Raw genomic sequence first — 23,957 nt, 5'->3', positions numbered from 1 at the left:
GGACATTGAGACACAGAGAGGTTAAGTAACCTCTCCTGGCTAGAGGTGGGAGAGTCAGGGTTTGACCCTGGCCATCTGTTTGCGGAGTCCATGCTCTTGGCACTCTCTAACACCCTGGAATCCCCTCAACCACCCAGCTTGCCATTCATTTCTTCCATCTTTCATTTTTTCACTTACCTATCCATCCAACACTCAACCAACACCTTGTGCTCATGCCACCCCTGTGCTGGGCATGGGAGGCTCAGAGACACCTGCATTGACACTGGCAGAAGTGGAAAGGTGACATCCTGCTCTCAGAACAGGAGCTGCCTATGAATACTCCCTCTGGGGCCAAGGCCAGTGGGAGAACTGGTTTTCAACGAACAGCCCTGGAGAGTTCAGGAGGAGGTGGCAGAGGGGAAGCTGTGTGGCCAGCTTCCTGCAGAGGTGAGTCCGCTGTAAGGCACTTACAGATTCAAGGAGACCCCAGCACCCCTGACACCCTCATCCCCTAACTCCACCCTTGGCAGCTAAAGCACCGACCAGCCTTTTGGTTGTAGTTAGTCCACTGCTCCTGTGGGGCCCTTAGTAAGAGGCTTTGCTCTTCTGGGCCTCTGTACAATATCTTGAAATAACCTTTTTGTTTTAGAACAGTTTTAGATTTACAAAAAAATTCCTAAAGACAATACAGAGAGTTCTTGTCTGTCCTGCATTCAGTTTCCCCTATTAGTCACATCTTCTATTAGAATGGTACCTTTCTCATAATCAATGAATCAATATTGATATGTTGATACTAACTAACACCCGCACTTTATTCACATTTCCTCTGTTTTTACCTAACACCCTTTTCCTCTTCCAGGTCCCCATCTAGGGCACTGCATTGTATTTAGTCACCATGTCTCCTTAGGTTGCTCTCGGCTGGGACAGTTTTGCAGAATATTATTTGGAAAAAATAAATTCGAATACCTCAGAAGGAATATTTTGGGCTACAAGAAATATTTTAATCTGGGTGGTGGTTACACCGGTGTAAACCCATGTAAAAAGTGGTACATTTAAAATTAGTGCACTTTATCTACCGTGTGTACCATGCCTCAATTAAAAAAAAAGATTCTCCAATTTGCCACAGTCCCCAGGACTCCCTGTTATATTTCACTCATTCTCTGTCATCGTTTTGTATCATCTGCTTCGCAACTGTATTCATTACACAGTAGATGAATAAGACCCTTCCAGTTTACTCATCTTCAAAGTGGGTATAATAATTTTCTACTTGATAAGGCTGTAGTGAAGATGAACTGGGACAGTATATATCAAGTCCTTAACACAGTGCCTGGTGCATAGTAAGTGTTCAATAAATAGGAATGATGATTATTATTGTGTGTGTAATATTTGTATTATTAAAACAGGTGTGTGAGCCTTCCTTCTCCTTACAGCAAACCCCATCCTCTCCTCCTCCTCTCTCCCCTGCCTCCTCTTTTGTCTCTGTTCATCTCTGCCTGGGAGGGCCAGGAGGTGGGAGAGAGAGAGCAAAGCCTGCAAAGACGGTGTGTACCAGCCAACAGAAGCAGAAGACCCTTGAGCATGACCCCCAGACTGCTCTCAAAGCCCAGGGAAGCTTTGGTGGAAGTTGGAGTTCTAATTATTCCCTGTTTAAGGAGTTCCTTGGGGTGCAAGGAGCTTGAGGAGCTCTGCAGTTCCCAGACAGCTTCCTCCAAAGCTATAACCCACCCCCTCAGAGACTTTCCCTGGCCAGTGATCCCTGGACACAGGGATTGGGAGGGCTTTTAGAGGGGTGCTGTGGGTCATGGGGACAAGGTAACCTCCAACCTGGGCTGTCTGCTGGCTCAGCCTCTTGGGGGGATGCCAGATTCCCCTGTGTGGCACCCCCAGACCCATGCCCAGAACCAATGAAGTCAGCCGGAACTGTCTGTGATGAGTGTGCAGAGGGCCAAGAAGGACCCGTTAGGGCCAGTGAGGGGGTGTGTGGAGTGGAAAGAATAGGGACTGAGGGGTAGGAGGCGAGGGCTGGGTCCTGCCTTGCCCTCTGACTTGCTACATGACTGCTGGCAAGTCCCTTCCCCTCTCTGAGTCTCTATTTCCTAATAATAATAACAATAATAGTAACCATGATGATAGTGATGATGATGGTGGTGGTGGTGACAGTAGCTCCCAATTTAAGTATAAGGTACGGGATAAGCCCTTTATGTGTACAGCATAATTTCATCCTTATACATAACCCACAAGCTAGGTCCTATTATTATCCCCATTTCACGTATTTTTAAAATGGGGTCAAAGGGTTGAGAGTGTGTGTAAGTCTTCCCAGCTAAACCGTTTGCAAACACAGGATTCAAACTCCAGTCTGTCTGACGCAGAAACTGACACCACGACCTAGGTCATCTCCTCTGTATTTGCGCCTCTGAGATGGGCAGGTAGTTTTCCTTCCAGCATCAACCTTGCTGTCTCTGAGGGCGGCTCGCATGTTCAGGGAGGGAAAGGGGGCAGCTCAGAGCTAACACCTATCGGACACTTGCCTGTGTTGAAGGGCTCCCTCGCTTATCTCATTTGATCTTCACACAGCCTTATAAAATAGGAACTGTTACCACCACCCCCATTTTACAGGGTAGGAAACTGAGGCAGAGAGATGGAGGTAAATGTCCGAATGGACACCTGGGTGTCAGGATTTGAACCTGGGTCTTCTGGCTACAGAGCCCACGCTCTTGTACTCTTTCACCGCCCTCTGGAGGGAGCACTCCTATGGAGCCGGGTGAGGCCAGAGACAGTCCCTCCTGGGGCTCCTCATCAATACCTACAGAGCTTGCCTGGGCCAGGGCTTGCCCTCCACTCTCCCTCCCAGACAAGGGCTCAAAGCCTCACAGTTTCCTCTCCTTACACTCTTTCCATCTCAGCAACCCCCTACCTCCCCACCACTGCCCTGCCCTGGACTGGAGACCCAGGCTTCTGGGGAGACCAACAAGTCCAGGGCTGTGGGGAGTGCCTCGCGAACCCAGCCTCCCATACCTGGCCAGAGATGGCGGTGAATCACCCGGTGTCCCTGCTGGGTCCCAGGCCACGGACACAAGTACCCTCTCTGACTGCTTGGCTCCGGCACCTACAGTCACTGCAGAAGTCTGCAGCGTATGGCCACACCCTGCAAGGTGGCCACGGCACCCAGGCCTGGCTGCCAGCAGGGCTGCCTCCCTTTCTGGCCTGGGGATCGGTGAGGAGGGAGGCGGGGTGGGGAGGGGCAGGGGAGCAGGGCTGGCCACTAAGGTCTGTGGGCTGGCCTCCACAGTGTGGTAATCGGCAAAACAGTGGTCTCTGTCAAAAGCAACGTGGGTGGCGGGCATGACTCTGTGCCCCTGGCTTCTTCTTGGGCTTTTGTTCTCACGAGCATGAGGCTCCTGATCCTATCAGCAACACCCTGGCTTCAGCCCTGGCTACCTGGAAGTTCTTTTGTTCTGAGGACTCTCTGTACAACTGGCTGGCATGGAGCAGCCCTGGGAACGTGGGGAAAGGATGGCTACAATGCGTGCGTGCATCTGGCCCAACCCAAGGAAGCTTCCACTGAAACAAGTCACAAGGGGAGACGTCAGGCCAGGACAGCCTGGGCCAAACAGCACAGAATCTTGCTTCCTCCAGGAAGCCTCTCTGGACTAAGGGGAAAAAAGGGTAACAGAGGCCCCCACCCACCTTGCCTCTGGGCCCCACGACACTCCTTGCTTGTGCCCTATAATGTGCCTGATCACTTTCTCTTCATAGAGAAACAGGAAGAAAACACTTATTGTTTCCTGCTGATCAACTTGTCCTTCCTCCAGCATCCTTGGAGAAGGAGCACTTTCCACATGAGCAAGTTTCCCAGCTACTGCAATCTTCCCCCTTCGCGTGCCCATGTGTGTTTTATCTTAAATATTTCTGCTGTAAGGAACACACCCCTGAATATATTTTTCAGTTTTATGTGAATTGATATTTTGCTAATCACAGCAACTCCTGTTTGACAAATAGCAGAACATCTATGCTGCAAACATATTATTTAGTCAACCTAGCAACTTCCTTCGCTTCCCAGCCTTTTGCTTTTAAAAATACAGTTTAAGCAGGCGCGGTGGCTCATGCCCGTGATCCCGGCTACTTGCTTGGTGCTGGTGTCAGTGTGTGAATATAGATTGTAGGCTCTCAGTTCAAGCAATGTGGGAACCGCTCATATTTGGGATGGGGAAGCTTAGTTAACTTTCCCAGATCCATGAGATGACTGGGGAGGAAAAAAATGGAGAGCTGGCAATAAAGGGGGTCCAGCACTGACCCCCCACCTCTCTGGGCATCCCAGCCAAGCCGGGGTGATGGACTCAGGTCTCTGTGCCACTTCCCACCTTCCCAGGGGAAGACTCAGGAGCAGGTGTTATCTCAGAATGAAAGCCGAGTGACTGATGAGAGGGAGTAGGGGCTCCCCAGAGGTTCTCAGACCACCCAGGAAGGACATTACTTCTCTAGGGAAACAAAGACAGGACGTGACCTAGGAAGAAAACCTCTTTCTCTCACGCTTTGAAGATCATTTTGGGAACGATCTTCCTGGCATTCCCCTATCTAACAACAGCCAGTTGCACGCTTACCTGTTTTGTGGCCTTCCTGCCTGTAACCACCTTGAAAGCTAAGTCCCTGGCTTCCCATGTTTCCGGAGTCTAGCACATAGTTGTGCTGAGAAAGAGCTCAGCTTCAAACTTACAGGCTCTTTATGTAAGACAATAACCCTACAGTCTCGGATTGGAGTTTAAGATGCCAGTGGGCATCTCCTGGAAGCTCAGATATCAGTGATTTTTAGAAGGATGTCAGACTTTTAGAGAATGATGTAAAATATTCTTCGAGTCTATTTGGGAACCTAAATGTCATGAAAGAACTGGTGGTCTGTCCAGAATCAGCTTCAAATCATTATGATGGGGCTATGGGTTGAACTATGTCCTCCCAAAAAGACAGGTTGAAGTCCTAACCCCTCATACCCCAGAATGTGAGGTACAGACGGGCGTTTATAGAGGGTGTTTACTGAGGCGATCAAGTTAAAATGAGGCCATTAGAATGGGCCCTAATCTGGAATGATTTGGTGTCCTTACGAAAAGGGGAACTTTGGACACAGAGGCACTCACTTGAGGAAGACGATGTGAAGGCAGGGGACTAGAGTGCTACTTCTCTACTCCAAGGAGCTCCGAAGATGGCCGGTGAACCACTGGAAGCTGGGAGAGAGGCCGGGAAAGAGTCAGCCTCACCATCCTCAGAAGGAACCAAGCCCTCTGACACCTTGATCTTGGACTCCTAGTCTCCAGAACGCGAGACAACACATTTCTGTTAGTTTGTGGTCATGTGTCACGGCAGCCCTAACAAACTAATACAGATGACAGACTCTTTTCCCAGTCCTCAGGTGGCTGAGAGAGACTGACACAGTCCCAGCAAAGGCGCCTGGGGTCCTCACCATTTGAGGCTATTGTTCCCACTGGGGACCACCAAAAGAACAAAACTCACTGAGCAGTTGTCAATATTCCAGGCCCTAAGCTGGGCATATCCTATTTTCTCTTCCATTGAATCCTTCCAACATCCTCAAAAAGGAGGGCTCCCATTTTAAAGAATATAAAACTGAGGTGGCAAGCACTTAAGTGAAACTTGTCCAGGACTGCACAGCCGGGACCTGCACCTGGCAGAGGGGAGACGACCTGCAGCAGTAGTGTTCCACCGCACCACGCCCCCTCCCTAAGTGAGGCCTAGTGCGATGGCCCCCTGGCTCTGACGAGTGGTTACCAGAGGTTTGCGGCATGTGTTGATGCAACCTTTGTCCCCTTCCCTGAATTTTAGACTGGGGCAGTCTGGCCACAGACGGGGCTCATGTTTTTTTCCTTCATTCTCTCATTGAAGAGAACAGGATTGCAGGGAAAAGTTCAAACTCCCCAAAAGGATAAGCTGTTTAAGAATCCTCAAGTCCTTTTAAAGCCCTCCTTTGCGCCCATTTCCACCTTTTACAAAGCACTTTCTCGAGCATGGGGCTCCCATCTCCCAGCAAGGCCCCTCAGATGGGAATTATTGCCCACATTTTAAGGAGGGATGAGTCAGTTGCTTTGTAAACTGGTGTTGATTACAACTGCCTAATACGTTGCTGACGTGGAAATTCTGCCGATTGAACTTATTAATAAGGAAAAATGCCTGTCATTTTTAGTTAGAAAGGGTTTCTGCTGGGGAGGATTTAGTTGTTCTGGCACAGTCCTGGGGTAAAACATTTTCCATAAACGTTTTCTGACTCCACAACTTCCCTCAGTTGGTTTTCCTCTCTGGATGTTCCTGCTGGCAAAGAGAGTGACAAGATTCCTTGATTCCCTTATTGAGGCAGTGACTCGAGCTGCTTTGTAGTTGGAACGTCTTGGCAGTTGCAGGAGGGGCAGGCTCTGGGAGGACCTTTCGCTCTGGCTCCAGAGAGAACAGGTCAGCCCTCAGGTTGAGGGTCTGCTGGCACACATTCCCTCTTCTCGGGCTCAGCCCAGGCCTGCCCCAAAAGTAGTGCTGCTGAATGTCCCATCGACAGTGAGCCAGTGGCTCTGACCCCAGACTTGGAAACGTAGACAGTGCCGGGTCAGAGTGCTGGTTCTCAGCAGAAGCTACTTCTTCCACCTGCACTTCATTTTACTGAAAATCTGAACTCCAGAGCCATACTACCTGGGTTCAAATCCCAACTCGGGTGGGATTAACACTGAACACTCTGCTTCAGATTCTTCCTTTGTACAATGGGGATAAGAATGGTCATGCCTGTCTTATGGGGCTGTTGTGAGCACTAAATGATTAATAATTTTAAAGCATTTAAAACAGGCCCTGGCACAAAGCGAGCCCTGTATTAAGTGATTGCTATGGTGATTTTTGTGACTATTGTTGTTACTATGAATTCATTCAACCAACATGGGTTGTATGTGTGGAGAGAGATGCTACTTCCTGGCAATCCAGGCGTTGGACTTAACCACTCTGGGCCTTGCTTTCCTCTTCTGTGAAATGAGGATAACAAAATTGTACATGACACAGGCTGGTGGTGAGGACAAGGGGCTCATCGCAATGCCTGGCAGGCAGTGAGTACTTAGGGACTCCTAGGCACTGAGATGATTATTAACATTGGTGTGACTGTGATTCCTACTGGCCATCAGGTCAGGCCCTCCATCGCTGCCCCCTTGGAGAAACTTAGAATCACCTTGGACAGACCCACTTCTGAGGCTAGAAGCTCATTACTTAGGGTCTGGGTGGCCCTCATGTCCTCCCTGGATTCTCCCCGCCCCACCCCCCTGGCACCCCCAACCTAGAACTGTGATCTGGCCCTTCCTGATGTGCCCCTCACCCCCCCATCCTCTGCTGGCTTTGGAGGGATGTTTCTTAAACATTGATCGGACCACTGGAAACCCCCAATAACTTCAACACTGCACATAGATTGTAATTCAAACTCCTCACAGGGGCCCTCTGCTCACATTACCACTTTATCTTGGGCCCTCTTCATCCCTCCCCAGTCCCACTGAGGCCAGGGGTCTGTTTGTCCCATTCATAAAGGCACATGAGAGGTGAATTAAAGTATAACAATGACTGCACATAGAGGGTGCTCAATAAACACTTGTAACCAAATAAACAGGTAGCTAAGCCCTGGCTTTGAGCATCCTTTAGAGAGAAGATGATGCATCTTTGTTATTATATAATAAAACAGGTTGAATTCCATGGTGAAAATTCCACTACCTGGTTTCCACCGATGGGCATGGGAAGCCTTTGTCAACCCATCTCAGGAGGAGGAGAGGAGTGATGTCACCACCTCTCCCTGAGGATGGCTTGTGGATGGCTCTCCTCAACCTCCTTCCCCACCTACGCCTGTCAAAAGCTTCTGGGTTTAGATGCTCAAGTTTCTGTTCTGTATTATGGATCATTTAATATTCAAGAGATGGCATTAAATAAATATGTGAGCAATTATGTAATGTGTTTGGAAACAATCTGGTTCGTCCCAAAGTGCTTGGGCAAGAAACCAAACTTTAGCAAAGCAAGAGGTCTGGGTGGTGTCTGAAGGCTGAACAGGGAGGCAAGTGGCCCATCTGCTTGTTTGCTCCCTCCCTGAGTTACGTCTGTGGTTACTCATCTTCAGGCAGGCACAAAGGCAGTAGGAAGCCAGTGATGCTGGCTTGCACAGTTAGAAGCTCAGGGTTGCAGGCTGGCTGCAAAGTTTCTTCTCTCTGGGCATCAGTTTTCTCATTTGTGAAAAGGGCTAATGGCGGCTACTGGGAAGGTCAGATGAGATGACGACTCTAAGCTCTGGCCCCGAGGACAAGCTTGTGCAACATAAGTTGTGTCTGATGCCGAAAGATGAGCAGTGAGAGCTCTGATCTCTTACATGTTGGGTCCATGGGGCATGCACTCCAAGATTTGTATATCACCCTAATGTAAGGTTGGCCAAGCAAGGCAAATAGCAGAGGCCCCAAGAAAGGGCTTCAGGAGCACAGAGGAAGACATGGTTGCTTTCAGCAAGGAGCCAAAGAAATTTCACAGAGCTGCTGTATATGCTGGCTCTGGAAGGTTGAGTGGTGTTCTGGCCTCAGAGAGATGGCTGCCCCATTTAATTAACATGCATCAGGCACCTAGAAGGTCTATTCATTTGATAAGTATTTAATGAGCACCTACTATGTTCCAGCTACTCTGCTAAGCACTTTACATGAATCATCTGCAAAATACCATTTTATAGATGAGGGATCTGAGACTCAGCGGGGCTGTCCCAGTTGCAGAACTAGTATTTGAACCTGGGACTGAGTCCAGCTGCCAAGCTCTCAATAACCAATAAACATACTACTGCCACCCAGCTGGCCGGTCCTGTCCTCTCTGTCAAGCACTTAGCACATGTCCCAGTAAGCCCACCTGACTACCCCACCTCCAAGGCTTCATGTGCAGGCTGGGGCATGGCCCAGAGGGTAGAAGAATGAAGCAGAACCAGGTGAGGTGGCTAGCTTTTCATTCAGGCACCGGTCTATCCTCCCAGGGCAGAGGCAGTGTCAGATCCGCCTGGGCTCCCCAGTGCCAGTGCTGGGACAGACCCTGGATTGACAACCATCCACCATGTGATGTGATGGGGCCTTCCTCCTCCACAGTCTACACCATGCTCCCAATTCAAATGCCATAGGGCTTCCAGGGAATTTCCCCAAACCGGCCCAATGTTGCATAAATAATACACATGTCCCCAATAGGATGACAGAGAGAAGAGAGCAGCTTTTAAACACTGGGTTCCTGCTCAGTTGACCCTCCATTGGCAACCCCCACCCCTAGCAGCTCTCTTCCCAGGCTGATACCCCCCAGTCAAGCCCCCGTCTCCAACTCACCCCTCTACGTCTTCTGGTTAAATGAGAGGTGTCAGGGTTTGGAAACTGGGGCCCATGTCTTGCTGGCTCTAGGGACTGGGTGACGAAGTTCAGCTCTGGAAAAGGGGAAAGATGGCATTAGTTAGGGGTGGGTGACATGACAGGGACCCAGGTCAGAAAGGAGAAGGGAAGGTAACCGTGGTGTGGAGTGTCCCCGATGTGCTGGCTCTAGGCTAGGGATAGGTTTGACAAGGACCTAGCCCTTGCCTTCCGCATTCAGACCAGCCTGGGTGGGCTTTGCCCCTCCTGGGCCCATAGACCATTTCAGGGGTGCAAGTCCACCTGCTGGCAGGGGTCTCCCTGTCTGAGACTGGGAAGGTTGAGTGGCGGGCCCCAGAGAGAGGGCTGCCCCTTTAATTAACATGCATCGGGCATCTAGCCGTTCTATTCATTTGATAAATATTTCATGAGCACCTACTACATTCCAGCTACTCTGCTAAGCACTTTACATAAATTATCTTTGCTGGATCTTCATAAGATGCCACCATTGTCCCCATTTTACAGATGGCCTGTGTGTGGCCTGTGAGGGCAGAGGGGGTATGAAAGAGTGGTCACAGGTGTGTGCCCTGGAGAGACAGAGATACTTTCTTGGGCAAGTGACTTAAATTTCCTGAGCCTCCTTTTCCTCATCTGGAGGATAGAGATCATAATACCTATTTTTCAGGAGTTTTGTGAGGGGTAACTAAAATATAATACGCATAAGTGCCGTGGGTCTTAGAAACGCCCAATAAACAGCAGCAGCAGAAGGCACTGGATGCTACAAGGCTCCTTATCAGCTTCCTTCTCTCTCTCCCTCTCTCAATCCATTTATTCATTTATTCATTTACTTTTTTATTTTATTTTATTTATTTATTTTTTTTTCTGAGATGGAGTTTCACTCTGTCATCCAGGCTGGAGTGCAATGGCGTGATCTCAGCTCACTGCAACCTCTGCCTCCCGGGTTCAAGCGATTCTCCTGCCTCAGCCTCCCAAGGGGCCAGGATTATAGGCACATGCTGCCATGCCTGGCTAACTTTTTTGTATTTTAGTAGAGATGGGGTTTCACCGTGTTGCCAGGCTGGTCTCCAACTCCTGAGTTTAGGTGATCCACCTGCCTGGGCCTCCCAGAGTGCTAGGATTACAGGCATGAGCCACCGCACACAGCCCTATTTGTAACTTTTTATTTTAAATAGTTATTGATTCAAAGGAAATTGCAAAGAAATGTACAGAGAGATCACATGCACCTCCCTCCAGACTTCCCCAAGGTTAACTTGCACTACTGCAGCATGTCATAAAAACCAGTCATGTGACATCATACAATCTACAGAGCTTACATGCAGCAGTTTGATGTGTGTGTGTGTAGCTCTATGAAACGTTACCTGTAGTTTTGTGTCACCACCACCACTACAATCAAGATGTAGAACTGTTCCATCCATACAAGTCTTCCTTGGGCTACCCCGTTATAGTCATGCCCCTCATCTCTAACCCCTGACAACCTCTAGCCTGTTCTCCATCTCTCTAATATTGTTCTTTCAATGATGTTATATAAATGGAGTCATGCGGTATGTAACCTTTTGGGACTGGCTTTTTTCATTCAGCAGAATTCCCTGGAGATTCCTCTAGGTGGTTGTGTGTAACAAGAGTTCGCTCCTTTTTATTGTTGGGTAGTATTCCACGCGTGGATGCATTACAGGTTGTTTAACTATCAATCAGTGAAAGGACATCTGTGTTACTCCTAGTTGTGGGGTATTATAAACATTTATGTAGGGTTTTTTGTGTGAACAAATGTTTTCATTTGTTTGGAATAAATGCCCAAGAGTGCAATTGTTGGGTTGTATGGCAGTTGATTTTTCTTTTTTCTTTTTTTTTTTTTTAAGAAACTGTCAAACTGTTTTCCGGTATGGTAAATGACTGTAGCATTTTACATTCCCACCAGCAATGTACAAGTGGATCCAGTTTCTCTGCATCTTCATCAACATTTGGTGTTGTCACTATTTTCTATTTTAGCCATTCTGATAGGTGTGTAATAATATCTAATTGAGGTTTTATTTTGCATTTCCCTAATGACTAATGACGTTGCATATCTTTTCACATGCTTATTTGTCATCTATATATACTCTTTGTTGAGATATCTTTTGACCATTTTTAAATTGGATTTTTAAATTGCTGAGTTTTGAGACTTTTTTGTATATGTTAGATACCAGTACCTCATCAGGTTTTGTGGTTTGCAAATATTTTCTTCTAGTCCATAGCTTAGCTTTTTATCCTTGTCACAGGATTTTTTTTTGTCTTTTTATCCTTGTCACAGGATTTTTTTGCCTGTTTTATGGATTTGCTCTCCTCCTCCTCTTCTTCTGCTTCTCTTCCTCTTCTTCTTCTTCTTTCTTCTTCCTCTTCCTGTCTTTCTTCCTCTCCTTCCTCCTTCCTCCTCCCTCCTCCTCCTCTTTCTCTTTCTCCTTCTTCTTTTCCTTCTCCTCCTCCTCCTTCTTTCTTCCTTCTTCTTCCTCTTTTTGAGAAAGGGTCTCACTCTGTCACCCAGGCTGGAGTGCAGTGGCATGGTCATAGCTCACTGCAGCCTTGAACTCCCAGGCTCAAGCAAACCTCCTGCCTCAGCCTCCTGAATAGCTGGGGCTACAAGTGTGCACCACTATGCCCAGCTAATTTTATTTATTTTTAGTAGTGACAAGGTCTCACTAAGTTGCCCAGGCTGGTCTTGAACTCCTGGGCTGAAGCAATCCTCACACTTGGGCCTCCCAAAGTGTTGGGATTACAGGCCTGAGCCATCGCACCCAGCCTCTTACTTTTTATCTACAAGTTTTATAGTTTTACATGTTACATTGAAGTCCATGGTCCATTATGAGTTAATTTTTATATGTGGTGTGAGACTTAGGTTGAAGTTATTATTATTTTCATTATTTTTTCCTATGGATGTCCAATTGCTCTAGCACCATTTATTGAAAAGGTTATCATTTTTACTCCACTGAATTGCTTTTGTACCTTTGTTAAAAATAGGTTGGGCATATTTGTGTGGGTTTCTTTCTGGGTCATCTACTCAGTCCATTGATCTATGTGTCACATCTCTGTCAATACTACTGTCATGATTTCTATATAATAAATCTTGAAATCAGATAAACTGATTCTTCATTCTTTTTCAAAATTGTTTTAGATATTCTAAATTCTTTGCTTTTCCTTATAAATTTTATAATCTTTTCTGCATCTATACCGATTTTTCTAAGATTTTGATAGAAATTGCAGAGAACAGACATCTTTGCTATGTTAAGTCTTCCAATCCATGAACACAAGTCTCTTCATTTATTTAGGCTTTTAAAACTTCTTTCATCTGTGTTTAATAATTTTCATCATACAAATCCTATAGATTTGTTAAATTTATACCTATTTCATTTTTTTGAGTGATTGTAAATGGCATTGTATTTAAAATTTCGGTGTCCACGTATCCATTGCTAGTGTACGAAAATACATTTTTTTGGTATGCTTAGCTTGTATCCTGTAACTTTCCTGAACTCACTTATTACTTCTAGGAGGTTTGTGTTTTTAGATTCCTTGGGATTTTTATGTAGACAATCAAGTCATCTGCAAACAGGGAGAGTTTTATTTCTTCCTTTGAATTAGTATATGCTTTCTTGTCTTTTGCACTAGCTATAGCTTTCAGCACTATGTTCAATATAATGATGAGAGCTGGCATCCTTGTCTTGTTCCCAATCTCAGGGGAAAGTATAACATAGTTTTTAAAAATGCTCTTTATCAAGGTGAGGGAGTTTCTCTCTATTCCTACTTTTTCTGTGTTTTATCACGAATGGGTGTTGAATTTGCTTTTCCTACATTGATGGACACCATCATGTGATTTTCTTCTTTAGCCTATTAATATGGTGGATTATATTAATTCGTATTTAAATGTTAAGACAACCATGCATCCCTTGAATAAAACCCACTTGGTCATGATGCGTAATTCTTTTCACACAGTGTTAAATTCTGTTTGTTAATGTTTTGTTAAAGATTTTCACATGTATACACATGATGGATGTTAGTCTGTAGTTTTGTTTGTGTTGTCTTTGTCTGCTTTTGATATTATGATAATAGTAGCTTCTTAAAATATATTGGAATTGTTTCTTCCTCTTCTATTTACTGGAAGACATTGTATAGAATTGGTGTTAATTTTTTAAACACTCGGTAAAATTCTGCAGTGAAACTACCTGGTCCTGACAGATTCACAGCCGAATTCTACCAGAGGTACAAAGAGGAGCTGGTACCATTCCTTCTGAAAATATTCCAATCAATAGAAAAAGAGGGAATCCTCCCTAACTCATTTTATGAGGCCAGCATCAACCTGATACCAAAGCCTGGCAGAGATACAACAAAAAAAGAGAATTTTAGACCAATATCCCTGATGAACATCAATGCAAAAATCCTCAATAAAATACTGGCAAACTGAATCCAGCAGCACATCAAAAAGCTTATCCACCATGATCAAGTTGGCTTCATCCCTGGGATGCAAGGCTGGTTCAACATATGCAAATCAATAAACGTAATCCAGCATATTAACAGAACCAAAGACAAAAACCACTTGACTATCTCAATAGATGCAGAAAAGGCCTTTGACAAAATTCAACAGCGCTTCATGTTAAAACTCTCAATAAACTAGGTATTGATGGGACGTATCTCAAAATAATAAGAGCTATTTATGACCAACCCACAGCCAATATCATACTGAATGGGCAAAAACTGGAAGCATTCCTTTTGAAAACTGGCACAAGACAGGGATGCCCTCTCTCACCACTCCTATTCAACATAGTGTTGGAAGTTCTGGCCAGGGCGATCAGGCAGGAGAAAGAAATAAAGGGTATTCAATTAGGAAAAGAGGAAGTCAAATTGTCCCTGTTTGCAGATGAGATGACTGTATATTTAGAAAACCCCATCGTCTCAGCCCAAAATCTTCTTAAGCTAATAAGCAACTTCAGCAAAATCTCAGGATACAAAATCAATGTGCAAAATCACAAGCATTCCTATACACCAATAACAGACAGAGAGCCAAATCATGAGTGAACTCCCATTCACAATTGCTTCAAAGAGAATAAAATACCTAGAAATCCAACATACAAGGGATGTGAAGGACCTCTTCAAGGAGAACTACAAACCACTGCTCAATGAAATAAAAGAGGACACAAACAAATGGAAGAACATTCCATGCTCATGGATAGGAAGCATCAATGTCGTGAAAATGGCCATACTGCCCAAGGTAATTTATAGATTCAATACTATCCCCATCAAGCTACCAATGACTTTCTTCACAGAATTGGAAAAAACTGCTTTAAAGTTCATATGGAACCAAAAAAGAGCCCACATTTCTAAGACAATCCTAAGCAAAAAGAACAAAGCTGGAGACATCATGCTACCTGACTTCAAACTATACTACAAGGCTACAGTAACCAAAACAGCATGGTACCAAAACAGAGATACAGACCAATGGAACCAAACAGAGCCCTCGGAAATAATACCACAAATCTACAACCATCTGATCTTTGACAAACCTGACAACAACAAGAAATGGGGAAAGGATCCCCTATTTAATAAATAATGCTGGGAAAACTGGCTAGCCATATGTAGAAAGCTGAAACTGGATCCCTTCCTTATACCTTATACAAAAATTAATTCAAGTTGGATTAAATACTTAAATGTTAGACCTAAAAACCATAAAAACCCTAGAAGAAAACCTAGGCAATACCATTCAGGACATAGGCATGGGCAAGGACTTCATGACTAAAACACCAAAAGCAATAGCAACAAAAGCCAAAATAGACAAATGGGATCTAATTAAACTAAAGAGCTTCTGCACAGCAAAAGAAACTACCATCAGAGTGAACAGGCAACCTACAGAATGGGAGAAAATTTTTGCAATCTACCCATCTGAAAAAGGGCTAATATCCAGAATCTACAAAGAACTTAAACAAATTTACAAGAAAAAATCAAACAACCCCATCAAATAGTGGGTGAAGGATATGAACAGACATTTCTCAAAAGAAGACATTTATGCACCCAACAGACACATGAAAAAATGCTCATCATCACTGGCCATCAGAGAAATGCAGATCAAAACCACAATGAGATACCATCTCACACCAGTTAGAATGGCGATCATTAAAAAGTCAGGAAACAACAGGTGCTGGAGAGGATGTGGAGAAATAGGAACACTTTTACACTGTTGGTGGGACTGTAAACTAGTTCAACCATCGTGGAAGACTGTGTGGTGATTCCTCAAGGATCCAGAACTAGAAATACCATTTGATCCAGTGATCTCATTACTGGGTATATACCCAAAGGATTATAAATCATGCTACTATAAAGACACATGCACACATATGTTTATTGCAGCAGTATTCACAATATCAAAGACTTAGAACCAACCCAAATGTCCATCAATGATAGACTGGATTAAGAAAATGTGGCACATATACACCATGGAATACTATGCAGCCATAAAAAAGGATGAGTTAATATCCTTTGAAGGGACATGGATGAAGCTGGAAACCATCATTCCGAGCAAACTGTTTCAAGGACAGAAAACCAAACATTGCATGTTCTCACTCATAGGTGGGAATTGAACAATGAGAACACTTGGGCACAGGGTGGAGAACATCACACACTGGGGCCTGTAGTGGGGTGGGGGGGAGGGGGGAGGTATAGCATTGGGAGAAATATCTACTGTTAATGACGAGTTAATGGGTGCAGCACAGCAACATGGTACCTGTATACATATGTAACAAACTTTCACGTCCCTAGAACTTAAAATATAATTAAAAAAAAAAAAAGAAACTACCTGGTCCTGGGGATTTCTTTTTAGGACATTTAAAAATTACAAATTCAATTTCCTTAGTAATTATAGGGATATTAAATTATCTGTTTCATATTGGGTGAATTGTGGTAGTTCGTGTTTTTTGAGGAATTGGTCCATTTCTACTAGGTTGTAAAATTTATATGTGCAGATTTTTTCATAGTATTCCTTATTGTATTGATGTCTGTGGGGTCTGTAGTGTTATTCTTCGTTTCATTCTCAATTTTGGTCATGTGTGTCTTCTCTTTCTGTCTTGTTCTCTCTTTTTGGTTAGTTTTGCTAGAATTTTTCAATGTTATTGATCTTTTCAAAGAAATATCTCTGTGTTTCATTGGTTTTCTCTATCATTTTTTGGTTTTCAACTTTATTGATTTCTACTCTTAACTTTATTATTTCCTTTCTTCTGTTTGGTTTGGGTTTATTTTGCTCTTCCTTTTCTGGCTTCTCAAAGTAGGAGCTTAGATTGTTGATTTCAGAATTCTTTATTTGCTAGTTATGCATGATGCTATAAATTTCCCTCATAGCAATGCTTTAGCTGGTTCCACAAATCTTGATAGGTTCTATTTTAATTGTCATTCAATTTGATATGTTTTTAAAATTTACATTTAGACTTTCTCTTTGGCCATAGATTATTTAGATATGCATTATTTAGTTTCTAAGCGATTGGATATTTTCCAAATATCTTTCTGTTATTGACTTCTGGTTTGATTCCACCGTGGCCAGAAAAAATACTTTCCATGATTTCAATTCTTCTAATTTTGCTAATGTTTGTTTTATGATCCAGGATATGGTCTACCTTAGCATATGTTCTGTGGGCGCTTGAAAACAGCATGTATTCTGTTGCTGTTAAGGGGAGCATTCTACACATGTTGATGAGTTTTTGTTGGCTCATGGTGTTGTTAAGTTCTTCTGTATTCCTGCTGATATCCTGCCTAGTTGCTGTATCAATTTTTGGGAGATGAGTGTTGAAGTCTCCAATTGTAATTGTGGTCACTCCTATCAGTTTTTGCCTTATTTTACAGGTCTATTGTTTGGTGTATACATATTTAGGATTGCTATGTCTTCCTGACTGACCCTTTTATCATTATATTATAATAATATCCTTCTCTATCTCTAGTAATTTACTTTGCTCTGAAGTTGACTTTATCCGATATTAATATAGCCACTCCCACTTTCTTTTGATTAATGTTTGCATGTGATTTTTTCTATCCTTTTACTTTTAGCTTGCTTGTATTATTACATTTGAAGTGAGTCTCTTGTAGCTAGCATGTAGTCAGTCATGTTTTTCAACCCACTCTGCCAATCTTTGTCTTTGAATTGGTGTATTTGGGCCATTGATATTTAATGTAATAATTGATATATTAAGGTTTAAGTCTGTCATTTTATATTTTGTTTTCTGTTTGTTCTTTCTGTATATATTTAGAACCACATCAGACTGTGTTACAATTTTTGCTTCAGTTGTCAAACATAATTTAGAAAACTCAAGAAGAGAAGGAAAGTTTACTGCATTTACCCATATTTTTGCTTATCATGTTCTTCCTTCCTTCCTGACGTCCCAAGAATTCTTTTTAAAAAATTGTCTCCTTTCTGTTTGGAGAACTATAGCCATTCTTTTAGGATAGGTCTTCTGGCAAAAAATTATCTTAGTTTTCCTTCATCTGAGAATGTCTTGATTTCTCCTTCATTTTTGAAAAATATTTTTGCTGGATATAGGACTCTGGGTTGATAGTTCTGTTCTTTCAGCATTTGAGAAAGGTGCCACTTCCTCGTGACTGTAATGGTTGCTGAAGAGAAATCTGCTGTCATTCAAAATTTTTACCCCCATAGGTGAGATGTTCTTTCTCACTGCTTTCAAGATTTTTGTTTTGTTTTCAGTTTTTAGAAATTTATTTTTTGTCTTGATGTGGATTTCCTTGGGTTTATCCTCTTTGGAATTTGCTCAGCTTCCTGAATCAGTAGGGTTGGTTTGTGTGTTTTTACCAAATTTGGGATGTTTTTGGCCGTTATTTCTTCAGGTACTTTTTCAGCCCCATCCTCTTTTTCTCACCTCCTTCCGGTAGTCCAATGACACGAGTGTTAAATCTTTGGTTATAGTCCCACAGGTCTGCAAGGCTCTGTTCATTTTGTTTTCCAGCCTACTTTCTCTTTGTTATTTTGATTAGGTAGGTAATTTCTATTGTTCTATATTTCAGTTCAATGATTCCTTCCTCTGTCCCTTCTGGTCTGCTACTGATTCCTGGAAGGCCCCTGGCTTAAGTCAGAACATAAAATTTAAAAAACTTGATGAATGCGCTTAATAGCAGACTGCTTTTAAACCTGAACTTGGACTTCCAACCTCCAGAATTGTGAGAAAATAAATTACTGTTGTTTAAGCCACCCAGTCTGTGGTACTTTGTTATGGCAGTCTGAGCTTGAATACACTGAGCTGGTTGAGTTTGGGAGTGTAGTGTCAAAGAAAAGTATCTACAATTACCTGAAAAGGCTATTAAAATACTCCTTTTTCCAAAAATATGTCTATGTAAGGCTGGATTTTCTTCATATACATCAATTAAAACATCAATCATATCATAATAGATTGAATGCAGATGTGGATAGGAATTCAACTACCTTCAAGTAAATCGTTAAAGAGATTTGCAAAAATATGAAACAACTTTAATCTTCTGACTAATTGTTTTTGTTTTGGAAAATATAGTTATTTTTCATAAACTATGTTACTTATGTACCACAATAGATTTATTATTGTTATTTTTAAATGAATTAAGAAATAGTATTAAAATCAGTTTTAATTTCTAGTATCGTAAATTTGGAGAGATATAACCTACACAATCAACACTCTTTGAGTGTTCTTTATAATTTTTTTTTTTTGAGACAGAGTCTCACTCTGTCACCCAGGCTGGAGTGCAATGGTGTGATCTCAGCTCACTGCAACCTCCACCTCCCGGGTTTGAGAAATTCTCCTGCCTCAGCCTCCTGGGTACCTGGGACTACAGGCACACACCATCATGCCCGTCTAATTTTTGTATTTTTAGTAGAGATGGGGTTTCACCACGTTGGCCAGGCTGGTCTCTAACTTCTGACCTCAGGTGATCCTCTTGCCTCGGCCTCCCAAAGTGTTAGGATTATAGGCGTAAACCACCACACCCAGCTCTGTTCTTCATGATTTTTAAGAACATAATGAGTCTTCAGACAAGAAGTTCGAGAATTGCTGATTTAGGTCAGCATTTCTCAAACCTCAGTCAATCAAATATGACTGCCATCATGGTCACTATCTCTCCTATCATTGAGCTCATGAGTGTTTTCCCTAATCTGCTTGATTTAAGGTTAAACAATTTTGTTAAAGGGAAAATTTTATCATTACCATCGGTGCAAAACCAGTGCCACTCACCACAAATAGGAGATGAGCACAACAACGAATTACAAAGAAAACAACAGAACATCCTTATGTCTGATAGATCCTATCACCTGCCTAGGGGCCTAGGCCAAAAGTCTGGTCTCTCATCAAACAGAGTTTAACAAATATTTGTGGGGAAGGTCATTAAAAATAGACTACTTCCAGCAGAACCTTTTGCCTTGATGGACCTGGAAGACTGAAAGAGAACTGGAAATGGACTAGTTTTCCCATCAGGTGATGAGCTCTTTTTAATAACACCTAGTATCCTCTTAGATACCCTGGAAGTGGACACTCCACACTTTGGGAGGCTCAGATTTTAATGGCACCAAGATGAAGAGGTGTGTGGATCAGGCTTCCTTCACAAACGATGCTTCTGCCTCTTTGAAGGGGTGCACAGAAGAGGGCTCCACCTGTGCTCAAGAGCCCCAGATCACTGACCTTGGCAGCTAAGCCTGAGTTAAGTGCTCTGCAGCTCAGCCAAGCCCACAGATGATGCTCCTGACAGTCTTCCTCCAAAATAAAATCAACTCATGTCCTGCAGACACTTCACTTCAAGCTATATTTGCTCAACTCTTGTTTCCGCCCGCCCCTTCCAGAATTTGTTTTTCCTCCTGTGTTCCTTTACTAGGAAAATGGCACCATGGCTGAGAATGTCTCCAGCAGTATTGTTTGAAAGAACCAAACCCTGGAAACAACCATATGCCCAACAGCCAGAGAATGAACCAATAAACTGTAATATCGTCATGCTAGGGAATATTGCACAGCTACAAAAATGCATAAACTACACTTGCAGGAACCACAGGGATGAGTCTGAGAAACAATGTTTCCCAGTAGAAGAAAGTCTGAAAGAAGCGAGTCTCAGAAGATTACATACTGTATGATGCCATTTTAAAGGACCAAGACAAAAGTGAAACTAAATAATATGCGTTGTAAGCATACACACACGAAAGAAAACCATTTTTAGGCCACGTGCAGTGGCTCACGCCTGTAATCCCAGCACTTTGGGAGGCCAAGGCAGATGGATCACCTGAGGTCAGGAGTTCGAGACCAGCCTGGCCAACATGGTGAAACTCCGTCTCTACAAAAATACAAAAATTAGCCGGGCATGATGGTGGGTGCCTGTAATCCCAGTTACTTGGGAGGCTGCAGCGAAAGAATCGCTTGAACCCAGGAGGTGGAGGTTACAGTGAGCTGAGATCATGCCTTTGTACTCCAGCCTGGCTGACAGAGCAAGAATCCATCTCAAAAAAAAAAAAAAAAAAATTAAATACATAAAAAATAAAAACAAAATAAAACAAAATTTAAAAACCCAACCATTTTAAGAAAAGCAAAGAAATGGTGTTTCCTCTGGGATTGGACAGAAATTTGCAAAATTGGAATATGCAATAATTGGGAATGCAGACATCATTTGATCATAAAGATGTTCATCATGGTGTTCTCTTATTGTTAGTGGTGGTTTTTTTAAAATCATGGCAACAATTTGGACACAATCTAAATGTCAAGTCCTAGGGGATTAGTTAAGTACATTACTGAGGAGTCATAGGATAGAATATTAGGCATCTATCAAAAAATATGTTTTCAAGCAATTTTTATGACCTAGGGAAATATCTTAACAACCTCAAATAAAAAATGCAGAGTAGAGAACTGAAATGATATAGGGTCTCAATTTACATGATTCCAACAAGAAAATTACTATGGTTATGGTATGGAAAAAAGATATAAGGGGAAAGATATAGTATTCCCCAAATGTCAATGTTGGTGGGGTTAGGATGTTTGATTCTTAAACAAAATGTCTTCATTTTCCCCATTTTCTATAGTAAACGTGCATGGAATAAACCATGTTAGTACGCACACAGGCACATGCATGCCGGAGGCCAGTTGTGCACGCAGCAGGCTCTCTGTGTGCCAGTCTCTCTTCCACACCCATTTCTCAGCCTCCCCAACTGCCCCCTGGAGCTGGGATTCTGCCCAATAAGACCCCATCTGCCTGACTCCAGCAGGAGGCAAGACAGGGCGGTAGCAGGCTGAGAACCCTCTCCCCATATCCACTTCCTTCCCACCTTCAGCCTCCCCTACAAATGATGCCTGTGTGTCCCCCTCACCCACCTTAGCCAGACACCTTTCCTTTGGGCCCACCCTGCCCAGCCCCTCTGTCCAGGGTTACCTACTCAGAACAGAGAAAGGGGCCCGTTCCCAGGACTTTGCCTGGTCCCGCCCCAGCTGCCAACCTCTCCACCCCGCTGGGGCCACTCAGACCCTACATGGGGTGTAAAGGGGCTGCACCTTGGACAGCTCCATTCCAGACCCTGACTTGGGCCTGCCAGGAACTCCTCCCTTCTGAGGTCCCTGCCTTCCTATGGCTTCCTCTTCTCAGAGCTATAAATTAGCTCCCAAAGTCCCACCACCATGTATTCATCTTCCTCTGAGAGGCCACTAGCCTATCAAATTGATGAGGTACAACCTATTGATCTTGCAGCCTCCACTTTACAATGGGGAGACTGAGGCTCTTAGAGGAAGACCTCGTATCTGAGAGCACACAGCTAATGGAGACAAAGCCAGGATTTGAGCCCAGGCGGTGGGTCTTCCAAAGCCAATAGATTAATGCTGTCCCATCCTCCAGACCCTCCGCTGCCATCAGTGAGCACTGAGCATTTGCGCAATGTCCTCTCTAAGTCAAAAATAGACCCCAAGGCTCAGTTCTGCTGTGCCATCTGCCACACACCAACTCAGAGGCAAAAATGTTGACTTGCTGCAGAGGCGAACACTCCAGCAGCCGGGAACTGAGCAGTGAGAGGCCCCTGTGCCCTCCGAGACTTTCCTGGCTGGGGCGGGTCAATTGTATCGGTCTGAGGAGAGGAGAGCAGCTCGGGTCAAGGGCGGGGGCAAAGAGGCAAGCGGGTACAGCTCACAGCAGATGTAGGAAATAGCAGTGGGCTGGGACTCAGCAGCTCTGGCTGGGGCCCAGAACTGACTGCCACTGAGGCTGTGTGGCCTCAGGCAAGTCCTCTCTCCTCTTTAGGCCTCAGTTTCCCTGCTACAAGGGATTGGAACATGAGTCCTTTCAGGCCTGGTAAAGTCATATTCTATGGCAGTAAGACACGGGGCTGTCTTCACATTCCTGCCCTTTAGGATTTGACCACAGGTAACAGGGAGAAAGGATTCTTAGAGAGAGGAAGTCGCTGGCCCACGGTCACACCTTTCCTAACAACAGCAACAACAGTAATGAATATGGTCATATCTCCTGCTCCATAAGATATAGGTGGCTTACATTTCCCAAAGCACTCTTATGCCCATTATTCCACTCACTGTACTCATTTCACAGATGAGAAAACAGGCCCAGAGAGGGAGAGAGAGTTGCCTAAAGCCACACAGCTGGTCCGTGGCAGGGAAGACAGATCCTTGTTCTCATGCATTTGTTCCATGAAAGTTCTGAATATTAGTCCTCAGGGAGGCTGCAGGCATGGACTTTCCAAGTCCCTGTCTAGGGAAACTGAGGTCCCTTGTAAGGCAAAATCATCTTATGCCAAAGTGGAAGGGAATCTCCCCAGGAAATTTCTCACTTTAGATATTTGCTGAACATGTTTCCTATGCTACAAAAATACTCACAGGGCATCCCAGCTGGACCATTTTCCCAACACCCTCCACATGTGTGACACCCCTTTCCATGGCATTTGGGAGGAGCACTGGGTAAGGAGTCTGGGCACTGCCTCTGTCATTTCTTATTCATCTTCTGTCCACCTGGTGGGGTCACAAACATTGGAGGGCTGGTCAAGCTCATGGCTGTGTCCCAGCACCTGACACTCAGCAGGACCACATCACTGTTTGTAGACTGGTGATGAGGTTCTAAGAAGCAGAGCCCAAAGGCATCTGTTTGTATCACACAGAGAGTGCTAGGAAAAGCCCCTGAAGGCTGCCACTCATAAGGGGCTTAATCTGTGCCAAAGACCATTCTCCAAGCTATATAGAAACGAACCCACTCAATCGTCATAGCAACACTAAGAGCTGCTGCAGAGATGCTGTTATTTCCTTGTCCACAGTCCCACAGATCTAACCACCGTGGGGCAAGCTGGTTTGATATCACACACAGAATCTGCCTGAGCATGTTCTTTGGTGAGCACATGCAACTCACCAACCCCAGCAGCTCTCAGCCAATGATTGATGAGTGTTGGGAGTTGGTGTATAGATAGTGTATAGGTATCCCAGCTCCCTTCCCTCTCAGCTGGGAAAACCATGAGCTGTGGGTTCTATACTAGCTCCCAGATCCAGGTGCCCACAGTCATAATTAACTTGCTTGATAACACCTCATTCCCTTTCTTGTCTCACTTCCCTACTCCCCTACCAGCATTCTTATGCCTCACAAATAAATTACTTG

At 44.1% G+C, this 23,957-nt stretch overlaps 1 protein-coding gene across 14 annotated transcripts in view; it reads right to left on the bottom strand.

Moving 5' to 3' along the window:
- Positions 1-23,957, bottom strand: part of ATP2B2 (ATPase plasma membrane Ca2+ transporting 2) — a 388,403-nt gene that overhangs the window by 205,629 nt on the left and 158,817 nt on the right. For 10 of the 14 annotated variants that reach the window (XM_054481331.2, XM_054481334.2, XM_054481347.2 and 7 more), the window contains one exon: positions 9,330-9,424. The exons of 3 other annotated variants lie outside the window; for them this stretch is intronic. The gene's annotated coding sequence lies outside the window, so the exon portion shown is untranslated. Of the gene's footprint in view, positions 1-9,329; positions 9,426-23,957 lie in introns of those variants that run through there. One more of the 14 variants, XM_054481344.1, reaches the window with a different exon arrangement.

This window comes from Pongo pygmaeus, chromosome 2 (assembly GCF_028885625.2).
Source record: "Pongo pygmaeus isolate AG05252 chromosome 2, NHGRI_mPonPyg2-v2.0_pri, whole genome shotgun sequence".
Lineage (NCBI taxonomy): Eukaryota > Metazoa > Chordata > Mammalia > Primates > Hominidae > Pongo > Pongo pygmaeus.
This window is presented reverse-complemented; position numbering and strand designations above follow the sequence as displayed.